The 21,228-nt window shown below is 32.2% G+C and overlaps 1 protein-coding gene and 1 non-coding gene across 7 annotated transcripts in view; one reads left to right on the top strand and one right to left on the bottom strand.

The window, feature by feature from the left end:
* Nucleotides 1-21,228, top strand: part of LOC129953723 (probable serine/threonine-protein kinase DDB_G0282963) — a 181,748-nt gene that overhangs the window by 110,396 nt on the left and 50,124 nt on the right. The window lies entirely within an intron of this gene.
* On the bottom strand, nucleotides 1,371-1,444 carry Trnat-agu (transfer RNA threonine (anticodon AGU)). Its single transcript has one exon. It is a non-coding gene; the product is annotated as a tRNA-Thr (tRNA).

Raw genomic sequence — 21,228 nt, 5'->3', positions numbered from 1 at the left:
CCAACAATGATTTATATTCAGATGATGTACAAATTAGTTTGAGTTGTAATCTAAGAATGATTGAGAATTTTGTTTGATAACTGAATTACGACCTTGAACAGTTTTTTTCATCGGTCTGAGAAAAATAACTTGAGATTAATCCCAACCATATCTAAATGTTTATGTAGTTATTTACAAACAAAAGCTTGATCTAAGTTATACATTAGAAACAAAGAAACAATCAAAAAGAATATGTGACAAGATCCAGAAACCTATTAATATGATTTAACTCCACCCTAAGCTAGGAATGTCAACTACAAAATATTATAATGAATATTTGCGAATACCTGAATTACTTTACGCTTTCCCAATATTTGGTGTCACTGTACTTCTGAGCGCCAATTCCTTTTGTGTGCCGTCAAACTTTTTAATTCCCTGTCTATTAACGTAATGAGACTTTTCGAGAAGGTTATAATTTTTACAGCGTTGTTTTCAAGCATTTGGTTGAATTTTTTTAATTTTTTGAATATTTGTCCAATCTTAATTATTTAATTTATGTCCGATTTAGCTCCACGCGTTCCGATCCTATTCTATCCACTTCAGGTAGTCATTTGGGCCCTCTTCTCTTTATCCCTACAATTAATGACATTTACATGGCCATTTAACATTGTAAAACATCCCTCATGAAAACGTATCTCTCCTCCAAACAGATCTTGAAAATTTCTCAACCTAATGTACTAAACCTTGCATAAGGCTCAACATTTGCAAATGTCAGACACTTAACTTTTCTCGTAAACGTATTAAAACAGCTCCCTGTCATTACTATCTTTATAATCATATCATACATAGATATAGATGAAAAGGAATCGTGAACCGAAAATTCACAAGGACAACTCTGCATAGGGCAATGTTAAAAGATGGTCCAAAGAATTATCGAACCCTTACGTGACCTGATCGCTTTACATTCAGTTGGCCCGACGACGTCTACAAAATTCTGAATTAAATTTTAAACAACCACTTTTAAGGTCAATATATGAATCCACAAAATTTAAGATGCTTCAGTTGGGTTTTGAAATTTGTGACAAGATGATTCAAAATCCAGTTGATTCGATATAGCCTGAATATATAATTTTCCGGCTTTCCGAAATTTCAGAAATTGATCGAGTTAAAAAGTTTTGAACATTAATCTCTACATTTCGTTCCGATATAAAAGAAAACAAATAGAAGACTTCAATATCACATAATTCCTCTTTTAAATTCCATTCAGTAAAATTTGTGAATATTAAAAATAGTATCGACATTTTTTTAAAAGAAAATCTTGAACTCTTAAATATGTAAGTAAATAAAAAATAAAAAAAAATACTGCTCAGTTCCCCACATCAGAAGAACACAGGCCCCGGCGAGATTCGAACTCACGATCTCCTGTTTACTAGACAGGCGCTTTAACCAACTAAGCCACGGCGCCACTTGTCAATTGTGGAGTCCAAGCATTTATTTAAATAACCATTATACAAAGTCTAATAAGTTATTTTTAACAACAAATGAAATAACATGAATAAATCATTTAAACAAGGTGCTTTTGGTTTATGTGTTATTTATTTAAGAATTTTTATTGCTAACATTAAAATCTGACACAAATGTTTTCCAGATGGAAATAAGGTAACATTTTGTCTGGCCAATGATAACTTTGTACAAGCTTGTATATCATTTATTTGTAGGTATTTAATTTGGTATACCAATCCAATATAATAACTTTGATAAATTACTTTTAAATTATTTGACACAAAATTTAAATAGAAATCAAAAGAATTATGTTTATGTTTATGTTTTTTTAGATTCCCTTGCAACATTTAATTGTCTTTTTTTTAATAAGACTTAAAACAAAAGCAATAAAATTTTAAAGTAAAAATGTAATTCAATAAAAACAGAAACAAAAAGGAAAAAACAATAAACATAAACAAACTACATGATGACGTCAAAACTATACTAAAAAAGTAGTTATAGGTATCCGTGAAAAATTTTCATTTATTTTTGAAAGCATAGAGCACTTAAAAAAAATGTTCAACGTGTGCGCGAATGAAAATTGGATTTATAAACACACAACATATATTATTGGATATGTTAATGTTTTCTTTTTGTAATAAAATTAATTGGAAATTTATTGGATATGAACACACTTAATCTTTAGCGGATTTTATAATTTTATATGGATGTTAAAAATAATAACTAATTTTAGAAAAATATTAAAGATTAGATTTGAGCAGGTAGGTAGGTATGCGTTAGCCTTCCTAGGCATGATTAATTATTTCAAAATTAACTACTTTCTACTAAAAAGAAAAAAGTTTTTAGAATGCTTGAATTTCAAATTAACTTCGGGACACCTTCCGCTTTTGCAAGAAAGGCTCTCGGGGACTCTCCCCATAAGGTGAAGGCATTTTTTTATTTCGCTTTTGAACATAAGTCATCAATGGCATTCTTTCAGAAAATATAATCATGGATGAGTGGACTTTGCGATACTGCTTTCTGTGATTGACCTTTAGGGAATCGTTTTGGTCATCAAGAAATTTCTTTGCTACAAAGGGTTTAAGCACGTACAATATTTGTTTTTGAGGACTTTTTCCAGTATCCGATTATTTATAGGGCAACTTTAAAACCAAGTCCCCGCCCACGGATGGTAATACGTTATTGTCATGTTGTACCCTGTATTGAAATATGATAACATCAACAACATTATCACAACCAAGTCATGTCCTTTGATCAGAGCTTTATTATTACTAACCCCTAGTTTAACCAAATGTAAAAAAGTTATTAAATCCTAGCACTCGAGTTATGACTCAATTTTTTTAGCTTTTTCTTCATATAAGTATTTCTAATAAATTTTATTTCATATACCGCCAAGACACGATTTTACATTTTCTGTCAATGAAATAACAAATGATAAAAAATAAAGGACCTTTGTATATGCATAAATGCACCAGTGAAAAGGTTGGACTTTGTTTACAGGTTAGGACAAACCCGGAAATCCTTCTGAAACTTATGGTATTTCATGACTATTTTGATTCAAAAAAATTTAAGAATATATTTTCGAGTGACCAAAGAGTTTAATTCTCTATTGAAATTTTAACTTTTATTATCTGATAAATGTTTAAAATCATTCTAGAAAAATTAAATATGAATAATATAGCATAGATACGTAAAAAGTATCGAAAACATTTTTGAGTACTAATGGAACCCATGACACGATTGTATAGATGTTTGTCTTGATGTAATGAGGGTTAAAAACAATTTGTTTGTATTATTATAAAACTAGCTTTTACCCGCGACTTCGTCCGCATTAGATAGTTTTTTTTTTGATAGTAGTATAATAAAACCTGAGCTGTACTTTTTTGTACGTATGTTTGATTTGTGCCGAGATGGGATGAGGCCATACTGAGTTTGATTGTCATAGGTTGGGTTAGGGTAATATTTTTTTAGGAAGAAGGTAGGTTTATACAATACATTTTTATAAACGACGTTTTTTGTATTTCCTTCCTTGGCCAGTACGTAAAGATTTTGGGGGTTTGAGACTCGTGAACACGCTACATAATGATTGTCTATGGAAAAAAACATTTTTTTTTTCAAATTTACGCCTGCAAATTTCAGCGTTTGCACCTGAGCTTTATTTATTGTTATTTCAGAGGAAAGTGCAGTCTTTTAAACTGAAACGGGAAATCGGTTAGAATTATCGGAATGATGGGAATTGAAACATTTTTTCCTTTTGCTATTTCAGTCATGATTATAGCTTTTATATTATTTCGTCCTAGGTGAGTAATCTGTAGCCGTGTACCATTACATAACTTTGTTGCGTCAAGATTTCTCATTAACAAGACTGGAACACCAACATTCAATTTCAACTTATGAGAAGGCACCCCTGATAGTTCCAAAGAATTAAGAAACTCTATGGGCTATGATGTTACTTGCTTCGTGCCCATAATGTTGTCTACTGAGAGGTACTCGACGATATATATATATTTGGATAGACATTACTTTTCAATCCATCTGTGCTACAGACAATTTGACAGAATTCATGACTCAACGTAATCGAGCCGTTACAGTATGTTGGCATCCAATCTTCTCCGATTTTTAGAAGGGCAGCGGCATATTGTCCTGATGGAGAATCATTGTGTAGCTGTACTCGCATATTCGTAGTCAGACAAAACTTTTTACATGTACCCATAACACAGATACTTTCATACATGGGTTTATTTCATCTGCCGGTGTACCTCCAGTAATTTCCAGCAGGGTCTGTCTAAAGTCGCCAGCTAAGAGAGCCCCTCCCATGATGACCGGTTGTTCTTGGTGTCTTTCAGTGTACGATCTAGTGCTTCAACTGCTTTTTTGTGGGACATTGTACATTCATCAAAACCAACAATTTACATTGCTGCAACATTCTTCCACGCTCACTACTTTTGCTGATATTACATACTAGCGTTTCCTCATAAGATAAGTTTAACGGCAGTTTTAGAACCGAGTGCGCTGTCCTGGTAGACGGATAGCAGCGTAGCTGCTATTCCTGAGGAAGCTACTGCAACAGCAACTCCATTGTTTTTTCGAATTTGAGCTAACAATAGATTCAAAAGAAAAGTTTTGCGTGTGCGTTCTGAAGGATCTAAAAGTAGCAAACCACCTGTTCTAAATTTAAAAGTAGAACATCGTCTGTTATTCTATGCTCTAGAGCGACAGTATCATCATTTAATTCTCGAGCTAAATCACTGATCACTTCCCCAATTCTCTGTGGTCTGGTCATCCCAAATTTAGACAAATCTTTCCCTGTAATATTTATAACGTGATCTTCTACCAAAGTTGTTTTCCCGTAATACCCATTGTATCCAAATTTAGGAGTGAAAGCGATCAGATTCCTCGAAAAGTAATGTTTTCCCATGGGAAAATGCGTTGTTTTCCCGAGGGCAAAAGTAACTCATGTCCTTTCGTTAGTCCTAACCTATGTACATCCTTACTAATTTCATTTAAATCTGTTCAGTAGTTTAGGCGTAAAAACGATCCGCCCACCTGAATTTTCCCATTGGAATGTGTCATTTTCCCGAGGTAAAAATTGCATATGTCCTATGTCAAATTTCATGCAAATTGGTTCAGTAGTTTAGGCGTGATTGAGTAACAGACAGACAGACAGAGTTACTTTCCCATTTATAATATTAGTATGATTATTTTGTAGCCAACATCTTTAGTTATTGTAAATAAATTCGAGTATCAATTGTTACCAACTTTTCATTTGTTAGTAATTGTTTCGGTTTTCATTTTTAGTGAACAAAAGTACCACTTTATTTTTTTCTAAAAATTTCACTAGCTGCTTCTGATTCGATGATTGATTAAGATTCTAAAGATATTTAAATGTTAAGAAATCACAACATTTTTTATTGAAAAGTAAATTCGTGCAAGGTTTATCAATTTAAACTGCGGATGTGTTCGTATGTAAGTATTGTACTAGTATAATATGTTATCTTTTTTGTTACATATGTCAATCAGAGCGAAAAAATTAATTTTAGTTGAAAAAATGTAAGCTAAGTTTGTTGAAAGTTTTTTTCTAGATATTTTATCTAAAGACGCTTTATGGCTAAATCAATTATATAATCCAAAAAGAAAATCTTATAACAATTTTCACCAAATAGGACTTAGCCCTATAATTTAAATCTCTCTGAAATTAAATCTTTACTATGCCACCCAAAAGAACACTGTGTAAGTGTTCTTTGACTGCTACCACTCTATAATCCGATCTTACCACACCACCGACCGCACACCGATTATTACTTAATCCAATAAGATGTACCACATCGTCCATCATAAATATTTGAACTCACCAACAAACACTTAACTTCCTCTGTCAACGACCTCAGCCACGCCGCGACCGACGAGACGCTCCGACCGTATTCATTGAAAACGCATTCAAATATTGCTGACCCATATTTATCTCACTTACCACATATGTATGCATCATGCGTATGTATCGTGATGGTTTGCTCTTGTCCCCGAAATCATATCCAGAATCGTAATGTTAAAATTTTTCCCAGAACTTTTAATGCTTGCTGGGAAAGACTTCGTGTAACCTTATCCCCGTACCAGCATTTAGTTGTACTTAAAATGAATGTGGAAGAACTCAACAAAAATAACCCACAATTATTATGCAAATTTGTATCAATTATAACCTTACTATAACTTAGCTTTTTTCACATTTTTATAGACCACCATCTGTCATCGAGTAAAATGCCACCAGCGACGACGCGAAGCTTCTTCTTTAGGTCTATTCTGCGTCTGATGGGTGGATAATCATCATCAGGAAGTTAAACATCCTCTCGAAAAAGAGACCGTCCGAAATACAATAAATTCAACCTTTTTTTCTAAATTGAAAGATACTGAGTGAAATAAACCAACATCATAGATAGCGGGACGATGTTCTAATAACAGCCTAAAGTATCATAAGTCATCTTTCATGACATCATTTGCATATTTTGCTGCGTTCCATCATATGAATCATATTTTATAGGCACGATCTATTTAAAGGAAAAAATGTGCGTTTAGACTGTCCCATCATACGTCATGCTTAAGACCTCCAAGAGAAAATTTAGGGTTTAACTGATTCTACTGTGTAAAGTACCTACACTGTGTCAGTTATAGAACGGAACTTAAGTGTATAATTATTATCAAAACCCAACCATGGAAATGTTTTTATGACCCAGACGTCTTGAACTCTTTATGGTTATATAGCGATCATTTTGAGTGGATAAACATAATGTCAACCTTTGACACATCTCTCTGATGTACAACTTGTAGATATAATTAGTGTGGATTACCGACCGCCACACAATGTGTGTCTACTCTGATTGCTTGGTCAACAAAACATTATGAGATGACAGTGCTTACAATAAATAATATGAACGTTATACGACTCTGGGTTTACATATACAAGAGGGGGCTTGAAATAATTTTGTTTATTATGATAGAGCCTTCTCGTGTGTTGACACATGCTAGAGGAGTTTTTATGATCATTTGAATGATCCGCATTCTGTCAATTGATGATAGTTTTGACTCTTTATGATTTTGGTATTCTCACAACATTGGGAATTGAGATGTTTTATGATATGCAACACTGGGGTCAGGATAATATTTACTTTTCAGTTTTTTTTTATGACAGTTGAGAAGTGTCAAAAGTATTGTATAATTTGTTTGTTTGTTGTAAACCCATAAATGAAAAGGGTATATTGAACTCATATAAACATATTGTTTATTAATTGAATGGTTGGAAGGACAACGTTTGGAGTACCGAGGAAAAACCGTTTATTTTTTTAAATTTTGTGTGAATTTGATTAAAATGAATGTCTTTGGAAAACTGTTTATTGGTGGGAATAAGCTAAGGGGACTTTAATTGTATGTAGAGGTCTTATAAAAAAAGCTCTAGTAAAACGAATGTTCCTGTTGAAGACTCTTTAAAAAATTTTAGAAACCCGGTATTTCCTTTGCTGATAGGGCTAAATTCTCAAACCAATTTAACCCGCAACCGTTGATAAGTTCCTAGGAAGAGAATCCAATTTGAAAAAAAGAAAATGCCGATAAGTTTTAACTCAATAATTGCACATAGAAAGGACTTGAGCGTATACTTTAAACAAACAAAAATCTCATTTATTTTCCCTTTTAAGACTTAAACCCTCTACTGAAGGTTTCCATATTTAACGAAATGACTCTGGCACAGGAACAGCAATTTTACTCGATAAAAAACGTATAGTTTTAACTCTGTCTTTTTTAAAAGCAATGTTTTTTTTATTGCAATTGCTTTTTTTTTAATCCAATGTTTTAAACTTTCTTATTTTAAACGGAAGCATATCTATTCAACCAGACGCAACATAGTCATAAACTAGAGAACCTCATAACCTTTAGACACTTTCTGATAGTTACGATGCCACTATAATTAGTGGATATTTTAATCTTCGTCCATAACAGTAACGGTAGTCTTTTGAATAATTGGTTTAACAATGACTCATTCTTGAATCTTGGCCTTATTCCTTCAGACACACGGACTTTTTCCAAATTGGGTTCTTGTTTAGACTTTTTCATTATTTCTTTAATCCTTTATCCATCCATGTAAATGATCCATCAGTGTTTTCAACTTTTGCAACACTCTCTAATCTATGGAGTCACTTTTGAAGTAGTTCTAAAAGTCGTTTCTTGTTTCGTTGTTGCCTTTGTTGATTTGGAAATAAAGATTGTCAAAAGTTTCAACGAAGTCTTCACGTATCTTTATCCTTACTTGTGTTGCCAAACGAGAATAACATATCTAACATACAAACCGATAGTTTAATTAATAACTTGAAATTAGCAAAAGTTTCATACTTTGGAGAGCGTTCCAATAGAAATATTGTATTTCTGATTAGATTAAAAATTGTATTGAACTAAGAAAGGTTTGGTTAAAAAACATCTCAAAAGATTATACCATCGGCATCCAAATAGTATTATTTCTGCGTATAAGGATCTTCATTTTAAAATTCAATGTGTAAGTAAAATTATTAAGGTAAAGGTAAACCTCAGTCTCAATAATTGATTTGCGTTAAGACTTAAAAACAGGAGCGGGTCGAAATGCTGTATATGGCCAAAATGATATGATACCGTATGGTCATAATACTTATGGTTAATATTCTGTATTTTAAAATACTGTACATTTAAAATACTGTGTCTCAAAATGTCTCATAATACTGCAATTGTTTTTTAGGAACAATTGTTGATTAGGGACAATTGATGTACAAGTGTGAGAGAGATACAAATACCTAAGAAGAAGCAAATAAGAAAGAGAACATAAAAAGAAGATACCATTTATATTACATTACATTACTGTATGTAAATTTACATTTTATTGTACATACATAATTAAAAAAAAAAAACAGTAAAGAAAACAACTGAAATTCGATTAGTAGACCGATCCTATCTTAAGGTTTTTGTACTTGGTTTACAAATTCACCTAGTGTAGCAAAAGAATTGGCGATTTTGAAACGTAAACGATTGGGATTTTGCTCTGTAGTGTTTCGAAAGACAGATAAGAATAAGTTTGTCTTCAAAGATATAAATGCCATTTTTTGGCTCTTATACGGATCTAATTTTAACAAACAAGGTGTCAAAACAAAGAGAATTTACCGTAAACTATGCAAATTGTATTTTATTGAATATTAATTTATCATTTGTTAAAAAAATTTATCTTTTTATTATAATAAACATATTATGAAATACTTGCAAAACATTATGTTAAGGGAAATGGTTTGTGTATTTGAATGAACTTATCGAATACACACTATTTTGTCGGTAAGCTAGTTTCACTCCAAGACACAACTCATCCTAGGACAACTCATCCCGGAAATGAAAAGTACTTGTAAGCATACTTAACGAAAACCATTGTTTGTGTATTGAACTGGTTCGTTCAAAGGTTTTTCCTTTGGATAGCTTAATTTTAATTTCATATTAGATGAACCAGGATGAAAAATAAATTATCTGAAGATAAGAAAGAGGCACAACATGTATGTATAAATTGTAAAAAAGCGATCGCCTATTGGTTGTGTAGCTACATAGGATAAAAAATAGTTCATTGGCGTGATCAGCTTTGTGCAGATGGATAGATAAAGACATGTTTATGATGATAATGAAAGAATGCTATTGGTAGGTAGAAGGTAACTACTACAATATAATCACATTCCTACTTTCCTACAAGTTTTCAGCGCATAAATTGAGTTTTTACGTTCAGCTTTTTTTTCGTTAAAGTTACAAAAAAACAAGGATACGAACGGGAACAAGAAATTGCTATTCATGTGTTGTTTACCGTCAAGCTCTTGTGCGTTTTGAATTTTAGTTATGAAGTGACATGTAAGCAGTAATTGTAGAGGTTGTACGTAATATCTATATAGGTATACTGTATCTACGTTGAACAAGTGATTCTAATAGGAAATACGTGTACTCTTTCTGGCCCGTTTCTTTTACTTGTACTAAGTATTTATTATTTTATATAGGCGAAGGCAAGTAAAATATGTGTGGAACAACCTTATTCTTAAAGAATAATATTTTAAAATCATATACACAAAAGTACCAAGAGAATACTTTTTGATACACACTTTAAAATAGATTATTGATTAAACATATCATATTCGTTAATCCGATGCACTAAAACTAATTTAAAGTTCAATTTTTTTTCCTGGAAAATAAGTTTTTCTTCAAAAATGTAAATGCCATTTTATAAGTCAAAAAACCTTTGATTTTTCATTTTTTTTTTGTTTTAAAAATATTTTTGGTTTGCAGTTGTTTAGTCATTATAAATATACGCTTTACATTTAAATTTCGCAAATAAATGTTGAACCAAACAAAAAAAATTGCACTTTTCATAATATAATATTGTTAAGGCAATATAAGATTTTGAATTTTTTTAAAAAAATCTATCGGTTTCTTTTTGAGAAAATTCGAATTTTCGTTTTTTGACGAAAAAATTGTATGGCCCGCAGTATTGATCTTAAAAAAAAAAAACATTAAAAAAGGGCCTAACGCGAATCTGCTCAAAACCTTAACTTCCAAGTTTGAACTCAATCGACCCAATGATTTAGACAGTAGGAGCGTGGACAGACAGACAGGATAGACGGACGCAATCGCGAAACCCGCTTTTTTCGACTTCTCTACCATGGTAAAAGCATGTTTGATTAAATCTCGAGTTCAAAATTTTGCACGAACGCAGCACTTGCCATATAGTTCCTATATGTCGCAAGTAAAAATCGGAAAGAATAAGTCTCCATTCAAATCCACTATAGTAAGATCATTAATGGACTTAAATGACAACGATAGTTTAGTTGATTAACATTACTTATCACCATTTTTAATATTCTAAACGTCGGGGCATTCGCCTTGTTAAAAACAGATACACACTTTAAATTTGCGGCTAACGAAAGAGTTTTCCCTTTTAATAATGGAGGGTTGCTAACATAGACTCTTGTAGAATACTTACCATTAATATAATATTTTATATTAGTTTTTTTAATTTTAGTTTTAATATTTGTCAGTAAGTTATATTTGCCATAAAAAAAGCATAAAAGGTATTGTTCGCCCTGAGCAAGTGACCAAAAATAAATTATAATTATTAGATAAATCTTTATGAAGTCTTTTAGTATTTTAAATATTTTTTAAATTGCGTATCTATTTATTCAGACATATCTTTAAGTCGACAAAGAGCCTAGATTATTTTGAAATTCATACATACGTATATTTAATCTTAAGGTCATGCACCTTCAAATCAGAGAAAGAAAATAGTTTCCCCTATCGATCACCATCGTAAAATTGTGTTTTACCTTAAAGACACGTCAAACCAATAGTGGAGCTATAAATTTAGGAAACTCATTTTATAATTTGTCAAAAGTCAAAACGTGCGTATAAAAAAGCTTTATATGTATGCATAAAAGGTGCACGAATTTCCTCAAACAGTTTTATCAAAAAACAAAACCTTTAAAGAATTAAGGTTATCTCAGACGTTAGATAAAACAATTCAAATTTTCATTTTAACACCTTGTGCTCGTGTAGGTGTTTTGAAAATAGTTCTTGGAAAAGATAACAATCAACTCATTTTGAAGTCAAATTTATTATAAATAATACTCTGTCACCGCATTAAAAGCCTTTTTTATGTTTATTTTGATCGATGGCTCTTTCAATTTTGTATATTTAAATGATTTTCCACAGTTATTTAATTCCTACGCAAAACTTTTCAAATTATGATTTAAACGGTTTAAAGAAAAGTTCAACAACGGTTCCCTACGAACTTTATTCCATCTAGAGACATATAAATATATTCATTGATTTAACTAATACATATGTTTGTTGTTATAAAAATAGATAAAAACGTCAAATTGATATTTCAAAATAAATAAAATAAAATTTAAAACAATATCAACACACCACTACCGTCTGTTTTTAAAATATGTATGGAGGTATAAATATACGAAAAACTATAGTATAAATCAGTGCAGCCGCGACCATAAAGTCTCGTGAGCTATTTTAATTACTTGTTTTATTTATCTTTATCCCACACATTGTCATTAAGACAGACATATACGAATCTAGATATGCGTTCCTTGGCCACAAGTTAACACAGAATTTAATTCGGGGAATTTTCTTCTTTGAACTAATTAACTACTAATAAAATTAATAGCTTGCAGTCAATATTTAAACATAATATGAATGGAAATTTATATATGAAATTGAATTTGTGAATGCCTAAAGAAAACAGATTGAGAAGAGGTTTAGATATAGACCGCGTTTCAATTTGAAACTTATGAAAAATGATTTTGAGTATTATTTCAGAAGGGCGTTATCAGTTTTATCTGACCTCAATATCAAATTCAATATTGTAAAATTATGCATTGACATTTTGTGTGTTTGAAACATTTTAAAAAAAATTTAGAAGATTTTGGCAGCATTTTATATTCGATTCATCATTTCAGAAAGATGTTTCTTAAAGACAAGGTCAGCTCAAAAAGTTGTTTTTAAGTAATGGACCTTAAATAGAAATGGATCACTAATAGAATAAAACTTCATGTTAGAAGATTTTAAAGCAATTTAAGAGAATAACAACTATTTCAAATGATAAGATAAAAGCACAACCATATTTTTAAAAGTTAAAGATCTGAAATCTTTCATACTATCAGTTAAAAAGAAGTCAAAGAAGAATGACAATCAAAATGTTCGAATTTGATCTACGTAAGGTGATAGTCAAATTGATACCTAAAAAGCTGTCACAAAAAAAAGTGATAGCCATTTTCAAACAAAAATGTTTTTTTTCCGAATAGTGCTACCAGACGCAAAATGTTCTTAGTTCACTTTGTTTCTTTAAAAAAAAGACGTTCCTGTGAACGACAAAGCTTACGACATTTGAAAAAAGGAAAAACAGTAAGAATTTTATTCGTAATCAGCCAAGTTGATACTTTTATTTAGATATTTTTTAAGAATCAATTTTAAATTTCACCAAGCAACAACAAATTTTGACAATTTAAATCTGAAATTGTTCAATCGAATTGAATTGAGTTGAATCATCTTACACATACGGAATAAAAATAATAGTCAATTTGACTAACCTGTCTTACCAACAGGTCTTTGGCAGCGAGTAACTAAACAAGCTAAAAATCACCGTCTTTCTTGACTTTTTTTCGACTACACTTAAGAAATTAATGGAAAAGCGAGTATTAAAAAGCCTCAGTAGCATTTATTAAATTTAAACTCAGTAAATAAGTCGCTTGTTCACATAATATAAACAAAATAAAAGAACAAAAGGACGTATACATTAAAACCCTCTCAAACTTTCAAATCACGGTTTATGAGAACATTGACATATGACACAATCAATGAAATACTCTTAAAATTTCAAGTATCAAAATAATATTTGTAATAACCCCGATCAAGGTATTATACAATTAAACTATTCAACTTATAAAAAAAACATAAAATAAAGGCATTAAAAAAGATGCAAATGAAAAATTGTATCGCTCCTTCCAAGATAAATTTTATGACTAAATTTGATTTCAATGTTCCTACCTTATACACTCCGTGTCAACGCAATACGCACACATATTTTTGAAAATACTTTGTCCATTTTCTCAATTTATTGATTATTGTACCATCAGCTGATGTTTGTTATTTTCTAAGCTCATGTTAAAAAAAAGAATTCCCAAAGGATAATTATTTAAAAACAACCACTAGCTTTTCTTTCCGATAAATTCATTTTTAGTTTTGGTCAATTGAATAGGTATACAAACATTTAAATTCCTATTGGATGGGAATGTACATCCATCTTTGAAATTTCGTGATTCGGAAGCTTAATTATAGAAATTAAGGATTCTGTGACTTCAATCCATCCTTATAAACTATGCGTACTTAAGCATCCCTAAATATTTTCATTGATGTATAGATCAGTACGGCATCTATTGCAGGAACTACTCATTTATCCAAGTTTTAAATATGCGCGTCGAGTGAATAGTCGCCTTATCATGTGAGGTTAGTTTAGGTTGTATGAGATGAAGCATCTGTAAAGTTCGAGAAAGCATCTCACTTGGATGACTTTGGATTCATTGTACTTTCCAGGAAAGGGAACATTAATCGGATGAACCGATACCAATTCTGTTCATGTCGGTGTCCAATAAGTTGTGACCCGTTAGGATACCTATTAGTAAAGATAGCTGAGGCCTAACTATGTAGTTGTTAAAGAAATTTTGTTTAAGCTTCAAATATATTCCTATAGGAACTCTGCAAGTTTCAAAAGCTGCCGATCTGCAGTTTGCGATTACAATGAAACTTTGTTGGATTTGTTCATTTACCTTCAGAATTGGCCTATATATCTTTGATACCATATGGACTGAGCATTGATCCGCTCAGGCCAATTTTTTTGTCATCAATCTCACAGTATGAGTAAACCAAGCTCCCTACGGCATTGCTGTTCCAATCTTGACTTTGCGACAGTGGCAGATACGGCCTTTATTTTCTGCAATGTCGATAAAAATATCCATGCGTTTGACTTCTAAACTGTGGGATGCCAGTACTTCTGCTTGGAAGACACTGCAGTATTCTTGAAGCTTTATTGAGTTTTCTAGGCGAGGATTACATGTAAAGATGCCAGACACTACCCCACCCATGATTTATAGTTATGACCCTGTCTTTCATCCAGGCCTTCCTTGTGGGAATTTCTGGTTGTTCTTCTGGGTTAAAATCTATGTAGGGCTTTAAATAATCTGTCGAGTGCCAATTTCTATGTTAATAGTGTTCTCTATATTTCTGTGGCCCAAAAGAAGCCCATTTCCAGTTATTACACTGCATTAGACATAATGCGCTTTTGGCCGTCAGTTCCTTCACGAATATATGGAGAGGTGCTAACCTCATGGAACTTCTAGTACCTATACATGCAATTCTTTAAATGTTTGTCATATTTTTAAGAACATGCGTATCTTAATATTGGTGATCAAATGACACAGTATGATGTTAGGGTTAGGACCCCATCTTCTTCCAAAAATTCTTTTGCATGTATAGAAGGGAACCGAGGATTTGTCTCTTTCTTTCTTTGATGTTTTCTTTACAGTTTAATTTACGATCGAGAACCAGTTCAAGATATTTTGCCGTATCATTAATAGTAGGGCAGTCCGTAATTGGAATGTTTCGGTTTCTCTTGATAAAAACCAGTTCTGTCTTTAGAAGGTTGACGTTCAGTCCACATTAGTGGCCCAATTATTGAGCATATTAAGTCCTAGTTGTAGAAGTTCACAAAGTGTAGGTACAAATTTCTCTGAAGCCATTTTTGATGTTACGACGCGACGCGATCTCAAGCTCATCTATTCAATAATAATTGACTGCTGCTCATATTATAAGACCTCTTTTACAGCTATGGTGAAGCTTTATTTTCTCAAATCTTCAAAATAAATTTTAAATCCATGAGGCTTATCGAAATCAAACTATTTTTCATCTGAAAAGAAAAACAAGTAACAGCATTATCTTTCTAATTCATTAAAGTATTGAAAACTCTAATCGCATAGCTCTCCATGTTTCATAAATTAGCGTGGTTTTTGAAGAGGGCTTGAATTATTGCTAACTTTTTGATTTCATTTACGCCGGCTTTTTGTTTTATATCTGCCACAGAATCAGAAGAGTCTTATGCAAAACTTAAAATTACTCTTTTGTTACCCCGACCATGATTTGTATTCGGTTCGAATCTTTGATGTTTCATTAAGGATAAAAGCCATTAAAACTTTGTTAAATTTTGTCGTCCGGGTAGGTCTTTGATTTAGTCTTGAAATAGTTTGCAGAGGATACAATAACCTTCAATATTTGCCAAAAATATACAAAGTTACTTGAAAATATGTTTGTGCATATTCAGTTGACGTGGATTGTATATTTTATTCGTTTTTCTTCTGCCCATGTACTACACAAATTCCGTTACTTGTGTTCTATGACTTAATTTTCAAGTTAATTGACAGATGAAATACTAACTTCCTGACTCCAAACACAATAATCATTTCAAGTTAGCTGCTTTTTTGTGAGTATAAACAAACAATTGCATCTTTCTTATTTTACAGAGCTACATGTTTTAATGTACACATCTTCCACTTTCATTTAGTAAGATTATGCAATCCACCTGATTCTTCAACAATATGCATATAATGTACTAAATTTTGTTTTTTTTTTTCATAAATTTTGTTTAACTCGTAAAATACAGAAGTCTTCGAGCTCACGATTTTTATAATAATCCAAAAAAAATCACGAATTTTTCGTATAATCTGTGCACACCAAAGAGCCTCCGGAGGCTTAAGGAAGGTGAATTTAATAAAAAAAAATCGAACTCGTCTTTTCACTTCCTCGATAAAATAAAAACCGCGTGTGCTGCGAAGCGCGCATGTCTTGTTAAGAGGATATAAAAGCGAGGCATCTTCTTCGTCTTCGTGATGTGAGATCTTTATTCTTTAAACTTTTTTTTCGGTTTTTGTTTTAATTTTTAGTCCATTGTCCATCGTTGTTGGCTCTGTCCAAAACTTTTCTTTCAGTTTTAATTATGTGAAAAGCGCACAACTCATCTTTTAACTAGACCCACTGAGTGGTCGCAATGTTTTGCTTTGAAAAGACCACATTTAAATATCTTTTCTACAGTGCTCATGATTTAAATTGACAGATATAAAAATAAAATTTTCATGTCAAATCGGTTAAAAATAATTTTAGTACAACGTTCGTAATTGTGCCAAAATTTATTGATGATTGTAGTCTCAATTTAATTAGAGAAAGTGATGGAGGCGGGGTAAGACAGCAATCGAATAGATTGAATCAGAATCTACACAATTTTTTGAAAATGAGATGAGAATAACGAACTCTCTAGGTTAGGTTAGGTTATAGGGGCTGTCCAAGATGGAAATGGACACACTTAGGCCAGTTTAATGGCCCATTGTGATACCACATGAATCTTGAGGCTTTTTCCTAAGCTCAATGGAACCAGCTTGAGTCCCTTACGAAACGTGAGAGGCTGATTATACCGATATGATTTAGATCGTTTAGATCGTTAAAGAAGAATTCTCCTAGGTAATTCTTGCGTTTTCAAGCTAGAGCAGGGCATGTGCAGAGAAGATGAAGAACGTTTCTTCCTCTTCCTCGAACTCTCTAAAATAAGGTAAAATTTGGTCTAGAATAAAGTGTAATGAAGCCAAGTTACTTTTATTTCACTTTCAACAGTATGGTTTGCTATAAATACAAAGAAACTTTGCATGCATTCAACTTCGCACCTACCCCTAATCCTATAGTGTACCCAAGCAGGCCGGTTTAATAGCTTATCGTACAAATAAGTTGGTCTTATTTCAAAAAATAATTTAGTCTTATTTCACTTCGTCAAAGTGCAAATGACAAACTGCTGAAAATTGGTCTAATTTTGTGAAGTGCAATAATGCAAATTTTTAAAAGTTGGTCTTATTTTACTTGGCCTTCTTTTATGGCTCCCAATTTTCCAATTTTCTTTTTTTGGCAGCAATTGCAATTCTTAACTCATTTTCTGTCATTAAACTCTTAAAATATAGACCTTAACAGAAGTGGAAGATACAGTTCTCCCAAGACATTTTATAAGGTAGAGCCGCACTAGGCAGCCTATTCAAATGTCAAGTCAAAAATATCTGTCATTTAAAACAATAATGGTTCCCAATCAAAAATCAATCAAATAAAATTCGTATGAATACAGTACTTGTCCTTCTACGATGCCTATGCGGAAAGCCAAATGAAATAACGGTGAACCTATGCTATGCACAATATTTATACTCATCTATATATTGTGTACCTATGTATATACTCTTAAGTGTGCAACTTAAACCTGATGATGATGGTGTTGTTCATTGGCGGAGAAATTTGTTTGTTCTTCATTTCCGAGAAAAAATTAAGACATAAATTCATTCACGAAGATGAAACTGAAGAAAACTCTTTTTTTGTTTTATCATCTAAAAAAAGGAAGAAACGTCACCTGCCTCAAGTTGAAGATACTTTCAAATGTAACAATTTCACGGAACTCAGATAAGGCTAACAACAAATCTGCAATTAATTTGATTATGACATCTTGTTGTGAAAATAAAAAAAAAAAAATAAAAATGAATGAGATGAATTCGCGGCTCATTAATTTATTAAGTTTGTGTTGAATTCTTTTTGAGATGTGAGAAAGATATAGATTTGGTGAAAAGACCCAGAGAAAGATACTCCCAATCTTACCTTAATAACTTCTTTCGTCGGAATTTTTGAAGAATTTAAATAGAATTTTTACCTTGGTTTCTTGGGGCAACTCAATACTCGTATGACCCACATTTTGTAATGAAATGCATTTGATGAAAATGGAAAAAAAAATATGAAAAGACAAAAGATGATTATATCAATATAAGATAATTTTTAGCTTATCGACAGATTCATAATATATACATAATTTGTATTCTGTGTGTGTGTTCCTATGGGAAAATTCTTCTTAAATTGATTGAATAAAAGTATTGTATATATTTATTCAAGAAACCTTAATAAGCTGCGGGATATTTTTAAGATCAAAAGCCATTAGAAACAGTTTTGAATTATATATTTGATCTAAAATTGTTTTAAGTGCGAATTTATGTTTATTTATGGGAATATAGAATTCAAATTGGAACTTTTGATTTAATGTTCATAACTAACGCTAGACACTGTCTGGGAAATGTGATACCTATTGCTTGTCACTTATGTCACAGTTCAGTGTTATCTACTTCGAGCTTTCAGGTTATCTTTCGCCCAATTCCTTGACGAAGTTCTTAAATAAAACTCGATCTAGTATAATTCTCGGTTTATCTATGGAAATTTATTTTAGAAATATATAGAACTCAAGCACCATGTGTGTATAGAACTTGGCTTTAACTTTTGAGTTCTAGGAATTCTTGATCTCTGTTGAATTTAACTGAGTTCTAATGTGTTTTTTTGCTATTTTTGTGGCACCCCGTAGATAGTTCTGAATCGAAATTCTGACATTATAAGAATACAATTTTAAAAATCTGTCAGTTTTTATTGGAGCGGACATTTATTTTAGAATTAGGTTTTGATATTCTCACTTTTTTCGAAATAAACAATGTGTTTTGGTGTTTAATTGCATTTCGTTTAAAATGTATGTTATTTAGATAGATAGAAGGTTTATTGATTTTGTTTACAATATAGTGATTTGATACAATGTATCTTTCAGCTAAAATAGTATGTATTTAAGTTTTATAATTTATCAATAAGGTTTATATAATGTTATCCAGATAAAAAAAAATAAAAACCTCAATTTAATGTAAAAATATAATAAAATCTTAATGCTAATCACTAGTAAGGGTATGAAGTGCAACACATGAACCAATAAATAAATAAATGATAATTTTTGATTAATGCATAAATAAACGGTGATTTTTTAAGAGTTTGAGAACTTTTTTAAAAAAAAAAACGCATAAAATTTGCAAAATCTCATCGATTCTTTATTTGAAACGTTAGATTGGTCCATGACATTTACTTTTTGAAGATAATTTCATTTAAATTTTGACCGCGGCTGCGTCTTAGGTGGTCCATTCGGAAAGTCCAATTTTGGGTAACTTTTTCGAGCATTTCGGCCGGAATAGCCCGAATTTCTTCGGAAATGTTGTCTTCCAAAGCTGGAATAGTTGCTGGCTTATTTGTGTAGACTTAAGACTTGGCGTAGCCCTAGTCTAAAGGCGTCAAATCGTATGATCTTGGTGGCCAACTTACCGGTCCATTCCTTGAGATGAATTGTTCTCCGAAGTTTTCCCTCAAAATGGCCATAGAATCGCGAGCTGTGTGGCATGTAGCGCCATCTTGTTGAAACCACATGTCAACCAAGTTCAGTTCTTCCATTTTTGGCAACAAAAAGTTTGTTAGCATTGAACGATAGCGATCGCCATTCACCGTAACGTTGCGTCCAACAGCATCTTTGAAAAAATACGGTCCAATGATTCCACCAGGGTGGAAACCACACCAAACAGTGCATTTTTCGGGATGCATGGGCAGTTCTTGAACGGTTTCTGGTTGCTCTTCACTCCAAATGCGGCAATTTTGCTTATTTACGTAGCCATTCAACCAGAAATGAGCCTCATCGCTGAACAAAATTTGTCGATAAAAAAGCGGATTTTCTGCCAACTTTTCTAGGGCCCATTCACTGAAAATTCGACGTTGGTGGTAGATCGTTCGGCTTCAGTTCTTGCACGAGCTGTATTTTATACGGTCTTACACCAAGATCTTTGCGTAAAATCTTCCATGTGGTCGAATAACACAAACCCAATTGCTGCGAACGGCGACGAATCGACATTTCACGGTCTTCAGCAACACTCTCAGAAACAGACGCAATATTCTCTTCTGTACGCACTGTACGCATTCGTGTGGTTGGTTTAATGTCCAATAAAGTAAACTGAGTGCGAAACTTGGTCACAATCGCATTAATTGTTTGCTCACTTGGTCGATTATGTAGACCATAAATCGGACGTAAAGCGCGAAACACATTTCGAACCGAACACTGATTTTGGTAATAAAATTCAATGATTTGCAAGGGTTGCTCGTTAGTAAGTCTATTCATGATGAAATGTCAAGGCATACTGAGCATCTTTCTCTTTGACACAATGTCTGAAATCCCGCGTGATCTGTCAAATACTAATGCATGAAAATGCTAACTTTACAAAGCACTTGATGAGATGTACTGTGGTATCTCCTGAAACCAAATTGTTCATTTGGATATAAGTTTTTATCAGTTATTGCTTTAACAATTTTGTTTTTGATTACTTTTTATTTTGCTGATATTGCTGAGTAAACTGATTGGTCTTCTATAACTTTCAGTCCTATCAGAATTTTTGCCGGCTTTGAGAATTGGTATTACCTTACCAATTTTCCAAGTAGTAGGAAAGTATTGTATAGGTATTATGACGAATTCGAATGTAAGGAAGATTATTCCGATTTTGGGCAACATTTTTAAATAAAGATTTTTAACTTGATCGAGCCCACTTGATTTTCTTGATTTAAGTGTGTGAACAACTGCTGCTACTTCTTCTTGAGTTGCTAAAATATTTTGTGGTGTGTCAAAAATCATCTGGTTTAAGTTTTGAACAGTTGTATCTGCCAGATGATCTGTTGAAATATCGCCTAGGTATTGTGCTTCAGAATGGTTTTGGGAGAAGCTTAGAGCAAGAGCATTTGCTT

The sequence above is a fragment of the Eupeodes corollae genome, chromosome 1, assembly GCF_945859685.1.
Source record: "Eupeodes corollae chromosome 1, idEupCoro1.1, whole genome shotgun sequence".
In the NCBI taxonomy this organism is placed as follows: Eukaryota; Metazoa; Arthropoda; class Insecta; order Diptera; family Syrphidae; genus Eupeodes; species Eupeodes corollae.
The sequence above is the reverse complement of the archived record's forward strand: the minus strand, read 5'-3'. Positions and strand labels throughout refer to the sequence as shown.